Consider the following 8,759-nt stretch of genomic DNA (forward strand, 5'->3'; position numbering starts at 1 on the left):
TATTATTTTTATTTTATTTTTTTTTCGGGTGGGGGGTGGATTGATGGGCTACAGGTTAGAGCATTGTGCTTGTGTCCTGGAGATTCTGGGTTTCACCCACACACTGCCACTCTGGGTCCCCGAGCATGACCCTTGACCCCAGATTTCTCCCTGGGCCCCGCTCAGTGGCAACCCACTGCTCCCCAAGGGGATAGGTTAAATGCAGACAACAAACTTTATTTGAATGTATGTTGCAAAAACAATAAAGATTATTAGGTAGATATTTCCCTCCATCCATTTTCTAACTCTTCAGTCCTTATTGGGGTGGCGAGGGGTGCTGATGCCTGTCTCCAGTACACCCTGGACAGGTTGCCAGTCCGTCGCAGGGCAACACAGAGACAGACAGGACAAACAACCATTGACACACACACTCACACCTAAGGAGAATTTAGAGAGACCAATTAACCTAACAGTCATGTTTTTGGACTGTGGGAGGAAGCCAGAGTACCCGGAGAGAATCCACACATGCACAGGGAGAACATGCAAACTCCATGCAGAAAGGCCCAGGGCAAGGATAGGACTCGAATCCAGGATATTCTTGCTGCTTAGCATTTGGTTTGAACGCACCATTAAACATTTCTTTTCAGTCCAAAAATACTTTCTAGTTTCAAATAATTTTTTTTTTTTTTGGTTTCAAAATTACTTTTCAGTTTTAAATTATTATTTTTTTCTCTTTCAAACAAATGTTTTTGGAAAAACAAAATTTAGCACCATACTTTTCTGCCATTTTTTCTATGAAAAATCACAGGCTCAGTCCGTTTGGACCACTGTTACACATTGGTAGACAGCAATTTTCCAGGGATATTAAGTTGGATTGAAGCAACAAGGCCACATAAGGAAATTAACAAGAATGTTTCAGAACCCACATCTTTGTTATCTTGGCCATGTTCTCCAAGTAATTTTTGTGTCGAAATGCGAATAGTTTATTTTTTATAGACTCTTGACTTTTCTTGAATCAGCTCTGTCCACTCCTCAGCCACCACTCTGCTCTTGATCAGATCCACCTGCTGCACTAATTAGAGTCAACTCTGCTCACCTCTTCACATGGCTAATTATGCCTACCTCAATCATCCACTCTCTGCCAGAACGTCTCATCTTGCTTCATGTATTATGCTGCCGCCCCTAATCACCTGTCCATTGCGCCAGTCCCCTAATCTGTGCATGCTGAGTTGACTGGGGGCTCTTCTCATAAAACATGTGCCCATAACTGTGTAGGCAGGAAAAATAAAATATAATTATAATAAAAATTAAAATATAATTATCAATCTTATAACCTTAGCTACAATGTGGCTTAATTTTTTTGTGAGTCTCAGAAATGCATAAAAGCGATATTTGTCATTGCATAAACAGGAATAATGGAGAAACACAGAATTATACACAGAAATGTTTTACTTACCCGCAAAAAGGATTTGGTGACAAATCCATTCTTCGTTTGAGTGAACATCCACGTTTGTCAGACACAGGTCAGGGTAGGATCACTGTTGCATTCATAAACAATTAAAGTCCCCTAATGCCTTTAAGCATAGTTCCACCTTTATATGCCTCCAGTAAAAATAGTTGTAATATTCATAAACATCTATGTTTATCAGTATTCTGTGTACAATATCCTAGAGCTGGGACACATGTGTACACTTCATCATTTAATGAGTATTTATTTGCGATTTACTATGAATCCGGGAACATAACACCTTGAGCAGAGATCTCATCACATTTCAACTTTGTAGTCCAACTGTTTTTAATATTTGCTTTATTCCAACTTGCGATCATCCTGTTTTATTTTTCCCATATTTTAATCATTTAAAGCACTTTGCATTGTCTTTGTACTGAAATGTGCTATACAAATAAATTTGTCTTGCCTTGCCCATCAATAAAATACCTGCCTAAATGCACTGATATCACTGTTCCCCATTTTTTGCCAGTCAGTGCACTACAGATATGAAAATATTCAGAATAAAAATAACATTAATAATCAATCATCCATCCATATCTCCAAATATCACAGAATAACACGGAGATACATGGGACAAAATAAACACGCATGTCCACTCCCACTCCTAATGGCAATTTAGAGAGATTACTTAATCTAACATGTATTTTAGGGCTACCTAAACAAAAAAAAAAAAAATCAGTTCTCATTGTCTTTCTTGCCATCTGTTGTCTTGTGTGGTTTCTGAATGATCCTAACGCATTCGCAGGTGAGAAATGCACTTAATGGCTCAAAGAATCTCTAAAAGCTGTGTTATCTGCAACCTGACATGGTTACATAAACCAATCAGACTGCATACTATCCCAGTCACCCTGTAAAAGTTCCACATTGCATTTATGCAAATAACAAGATACTGTACTTTGAGCAGGTCCTTATGGACACTATACAGAACCACATTAACTCAAAGGATGGACACAGGCCAGCTGATATCCCTGTGCACTTCGGGGGGGGGGGGGGGGGGGGGGGCACATAGAACAGGACTCCTCCTCACTGAGAAGCAGAACTACACACACTTCTGATCAGGACACAACTTTGTATTGATTTACTATAGGACTGAAACATATTCTTTTCCTGCAGACCTCCAAGCTGTTTAACAAATCACCTCACATTCTAACCTGGCTATAAACAGCAACTCTGACCAACTTTGTTCTTATATTTTTGCAAAGTATAGGAAAACAGAAATACATATTAGTATTTCCATGATGTTTAATAGCAAAAGGCATATTTTTTAACATTTCGGGACGTGGTAAATTTGCTTTTCACCGGTTTTGTCTGCATTTTCCTCTTCTATGTCTGACATGCAGCAAAAAAAAATTAAACATAAAAACTTCTTTATGATTCAGGAGTTATTTCTATCTTCATGTCAATTATTGGTTTTACCCTAAAGAAGCGAAAAACATTAGTTGAAGTACAACACTAATGACAAAAAGTTATCTGTAGCCTAATCCACGTCTTTCATAATTTCCTTTGATATCTCAAGTGTTCCTGACCTTTATTGAAAAATCCCCCATCCCCCTTTCTTGTAATCAGATTCATGTATAGATTAAAATGATGTGCAAAGAGAATTTTGTTTAACTTTAAGCCTATTGGGTTTATCTGCTATTTAGTAACAAACACATTATGTGGATTTCCACTCAACATGGGCCCCTCTGAGAAATGCTCCACAGGACTGTGATTATACTCAAGAGCTTCCATTATGTCTGAACAAAAGGCGGCCTGGACCATACTGATTTTCATTTAAAGAGTTATGCCATTGCAGGCACTGGCTCTAGTGCTCCTAACCTTTGCATTATTTTTTTCATTAAATGCTCAGAACGCCTATTTTTTTCTGCAACCGATGGCCACAGAAACACACTTGACTAGATATAGTGAAGGAAAACCCAAATATTGATTGCCTGTATTTCCTATTCATAACAGCATCAACTACTTCATTAAATGAAGACAGAATCATAAAAAAGCACAAATTTTAATACAAAGACTGTAAATAGGTATTATGCGTTAAAATATACATTTTTTTTACAGTTTCTGTTTTCCCACTAAAAGACAGTTGATTAAGAAACATTTCTACCAATTTGGTGATTTGCTCAGGTTGTGTTTACTGACAACTGGAAGTGCTTCTGTCCTCAGTGTTTCAACCTTATTGACACCAGATAAAAGTTTTATTTGCTCCGTGGGCAAACCTTTAAACATAAATCTTAATTCAGCATCGATTGCTTACAGGCTTTTGTGCACAGGAGCAGCATACTAAGATGATTTCAATAACCTCGTGGTGCCAAAAATACCAAGGAAATAGAAAAGTAGAAAGAAACAACTCTAAAATGTTAGGGAAAACAAGACTGAATGTTTACTTTGAGCACAAGTGTTGAAAACCAAGCATTTCCCCTGAAGGCAGATCATCAAGGGAATTATTAAGTTACATGATATGTGGATCCCCCCCCCCCATATTTATGGGAATATATTAATAAATGCACCTCAATTTAATGTTTTACATTGTCGGTCCTATTCTGTGGCTAATTTGGTTCTATTTTAATTTATTAATCTTTATTAACAATAGGTTCCAATCAGCCTCATAATCAGAAACTTGCTACATTTAGTCATTTACATTTACTTGAGTTTTTTTTTTTTTTTTTTTTTTTTACAAAATGTACTCTTGGGAGTAGTGTTACTGAAATGTACTTTTTGCATTTACTTGAGCTGTATTATCAAAACATATTGCTACTGTTACTTGAGTAAAATATCTGGCAAGAACACTATTCATCATCCAAAAATGCTTTAGAGAAACACACCTACATTTATGTTAAAGTGAGACTTCTTGTTTGTACACAAGCTCTGTTGTTTTATTGTTATTTTCTATTTGCTGAGCCATTTGGAGGTCAAGTGAACATAAAGTAAATTGCACATACTGTAACTGGAAGTACTCTGCACTGTTCTAACATACTGTATATACATTAACTGCTGTAAGTATTGCTTTCATGAGTTTTATGTTGAAAAACAACTGATTTTGTTACTTTGTAATTATTGTTTTTGTATTGCTTTTATCTTATTCATTAAAATACCAGAAGTTGTTGTACACAATAGTTTTTGCCTGGCAGATTACATCATTTTCAAAATGCAATAATTTGTGATTTATTACTCATTACTTGAATAACCTTCTTACCCAGTATTTTTTTTTTACTCTTGCTTGAGCAATTTCTTGGTTGGCAACTTTGTTACTTTTACTTGAGTAAAAATATTTTGAAGTAGTGCTCCTCTTACTTGAGTACATTTTTTGGCTACTCTACTGACCTCTGCTCATAAAATTGTAAAAGATGCATCAGATGTATTTTTGTTTCTCCAAAGGATGAATTATCTTCTACCCACTGAACATTTGTATTACGAATTTAAAGGGGAAAAAAGAGGTCTGCATACTCCGGAGTTATTTCATATCAAAACAAATTACACATAATCAAGGGCTAATGTATTATTAATTACATTTCCTCATAATTTATTTACGTAAAAGAAGCATAAAACACAACAAAACAAAACTTCTTACAGTACCTATTCAGTCTATCCCCAAAACTAAGAGCAAGTCCTCAATAGAAAATAAAATATTGTTTTACATTTTTAATAAACATTAAGTTATCAGCGCATTTAGCCAAATCTCTAATACTAATGTAAGGATTTTACATGAAAACATCACCTGTTGAGTTATTTCTAGGATTTTATCCATGGCATAATGATCTATTAGGTTTTTTGTTGTTGTACTGAAGTTGCAGCTTCCGCGGCAAAGATAACGTGCTTAACAGCGCATCATCTGCCTTTTTTGCTCATAAATTCAGATTGTAGCAGCGAACTACACAGGTTGTTGCAATAAACTGCCAAAAGCGATCGATAAATGTAAATTAAATCCTTCATTTAACCATTATGTCTCACCACACAAATACATATTGTGAGACCTTCAGAGTATAGTAAATATGACGCATTAGTAACTCCCAACACTTTTAGAGAGCCTCACCCACCACTGTTTGGTAGTGGCTACTTAGGGACCGTGTAATAACCTCCTTCGTGACACCTGAGGATCATCCAGAGCGTACACTCCTACAAAAAACAGGTTAACAGTCTGTGGCTTCATTTTATTTGTGCGACTCCTTCTAGCGCTGATCTGAGACTCTTTGGAGATCACTAAACTATCATAAGAGGCGACGCTGCTTGTGAGGAATTAACCAATCATACATACATACATGCATAACTAAGTAGCTTCCAATTTGCATTTGCTTCAAGCACATTCACGACAATTTGCTAAAATTAGAGCGACAAGCAGCAGGGAAGTCTGTGAGACGAGCAGGGTTAGCTTGCTGGAAGGAATTTCATGTTGGCTGCAAGTTCGTGGTTAGCAGGCAGTTGTCTCTGTTACATGCGGCCTAGACAGCTGATTAAGGTGTTATTAAAACATGCTGGCACACTACATTATTATGTTCTAATGTGTTTTGTTTTTCTTCATTGAGTGTTACTTCAGGTCTCATATTTTTAGACCAGTAGGGATGTGTTCAGACAAAGGTTTAAGGCATATTCCAACAAAGTAACTATTATTTAAGAAAAAGAAACACATAATTTATTCCAGCTGTAACTGGTTACTTGCTCTTCCTCCCTGACACTGGAGATGATGAACAGTTAGTGTTTAACCTTGTTAACTAATTAAATAAAAGTGATTCAGATTGGTAATATTTCACAGATAGGATCAGGCAGGAGAACAAATGTTTAGTGGAGATCAAAGGTCACAACTGCAAGTTTATTTCTCATTGCACATTTTATCTAAAGAAACCAGAGTTGAGCTTCCCTATAACCAGGTAAACAGGCAAACCTTTTAAATCCAGTGTTGAGTCAGTCACTATTCCTCGGTCCGTCCGGTTCGAGTCACCAGTGTTCAAGTCCGAGTCAAGTCCAAGTCATTAAAAAAAAAAATCCGAGTCGAGTCCGAGTCGAGTCCACTACTCATCCGAGTCAAGTCCGAGTCGAGTCACTATTGATGTGTGATGTATGACATGAAGCAGTAACATTCCATTGCACTTAATAACTCTTTCGCTGTAGTTACCCCTGGTTTTACTCGGTAAAACTACCGCTTTTTCCAAGTCTAAGACGTCTCCTAACCATGGTTTTTAAACATTGTTGTTATGGAACGCGCAACAGCGACTCGAGGTACGCTGATAGGCCGCATATGAAGGATGTTAAAGCCGCAAGCGGCGTCGATCGGCCCTCGCAGCCAAGCGCACTCCGGCCTATTGGCCACCGCCGCGGTGCCGGCCGGCGGGCGGGGTTCGCACACCGCCGCGGCTCCGGGCGGGCCGGCGGGGTTCGCGCACCGCCGACCGCCCGCCACCGCAGATGCTGTTACGCATTTTCCTCGCTCGTCCACCGGGCGATTCCCACAAACACGTTCGGCAGTGTTCCCCCATGACTCACAACAAATCTGGTGTGGATCGGTCGATGCATCGAGGAGATACAGCCGTTGGATAATGATAATGCATTTGGCCACCGGACCGGACTAAATTGTTCGGCGGGCCGGAAAATTTATACCGATTCCTGGACGGTGACTACAACAGAAAAAAAACGGCCGATGACGGCATGAACACCAAGCAGGAGAAAAACAACGACTTACCTTCCTATCAACTCGGCCCGTCTTTCCGAGCCCTCGACACTCAATCCATCGTTTGAGCTGAACGTTGGTATGTTGTTCCACAGTTCTACCAGTAAACTGGGTGCCTGGACATCCTCTTGTGAAAGTTTAACAGCTGTAAACTCGGTCATATCGTTGTACGGCAACATGTGTACAATCTAAACAGTGTATTGATTTTTCTTATCCAAAATAATATTGCAGAACTGATATGCTAGTCAACTACTCACCTACTCACCACTCAACAGCTCCTCTAAAAGTAGTTTCTTTGTAATCAAAGATCACTTCACACGAAGATTTCAAACAAAAGAAGGAGTCGTTTGTGCCGTTGCAACTCTTTTTTCATATTAAAGCTTCAAGTAGGTAAAAGAACAGAGAGGTGATACAAAAATCCTCTTGCATTCTCATTAGCACACAAAAGGCATCCCACAAAAGGCTGACCTTCACAACATGTTTTTGAGGGAACCTGCTGTTTTAAAGTCAAGTCTTTATGCCAGATAAGCAGCAGTGCATTTTAATCCTCTCTCTGCTGAGTGGGGCATCTGGTTAAATAACTGCCTTTTCACCTCTTTTCTTTGTAGTGAGGATTTCTGTTATGGCTGCGCTTCCCTCCGCAGATCCTCAAGACTTCAGATCCACCCATTGTATAAGCACATTGTGTCAAGCTTAAGCTCCTGATCCGAATAGCCTTCACTGGCTAAGGCAGCATATTCCTGTCCGCGGTATTAATCACTTCTTATTTCCGGTGAGTTCAGATTAGAAAAAACATTTTTCAATATTTCTGTTTCCATCTAATGTTTAAAAAAAGTGCCCTTCCGGTCACTTATGGTAGAATCACAAAACCAATTACATTTTCGTTTTTTTTTTTTGTCTCCTCAGTGAGCGGATGCAACTTCAAACATTTTCTTTCTCCCTGCTTGGCATCTATGTTTCCAAGGCAACAAAGCATCAAGGAAGATTCTTCCAATTTGCAATTATGACCATTATAGGGTTACCACTTCAGCCACAATAATTAATTAATGAAGTTTTTCGAAGAGCATAGTGACATGGTGAAAACATGTTCAGAAGAGGTTGGCTGAACCTCGTTATTCTTAACTTGTACTCTGCCCTCGATACCAATCATGCACCCTATAAATATGCATTGACTGCTCTACCTGTTAGGCAGCATGTCCAATCAAAGTGTCATGTCTCCCAGTCATATCTGCAAGATCACAAGACGTGTCAGCGTACAACAGTGTCAGTGCTGCTGACTTTGGTGAGGGTGTGGTGATCCCCCTCAGGCGAGGGGTTTTCAGTCAGGACCGATGAATGAGTCTCAGATATGATGCAAACTAGTTTACACAAGAGACAAAGAAAAAAGCCGTCCACACGCCTCAATCTGAGAGGAGAAAATATCTACAATCTATTCTGAAAATCATATGCCGTTAGTCAAACTTGGCTGCATCTTCAAAATAAATAAACAATATTTATGAGCAGCATTTACGTTAGTATCACATTTTGTCATCTGGTGTTAAAGTATGTGCTGGGTGACAAGGTTGTGGTGGCCTTGGAAGGAACTCAATTAGTAAGTAGCGTCTGAGAGGT

Source organism: Fundulus heteroclitus, chromosome 7 (genome assembly GCF_011125445.2).
Source record: "Fundulus heteroclitus isolate FHET01 chromosome 7, MU-UCD_Fhet_4.1, whole genome shotgun sequence".
Taxonomy (NCBI): Eukaryota; Metazoa; Chordata; class Actinopteri; order Cyprinodontiformes; family Fundulidae; genus Fundulus; species Fundulus heteroclitus.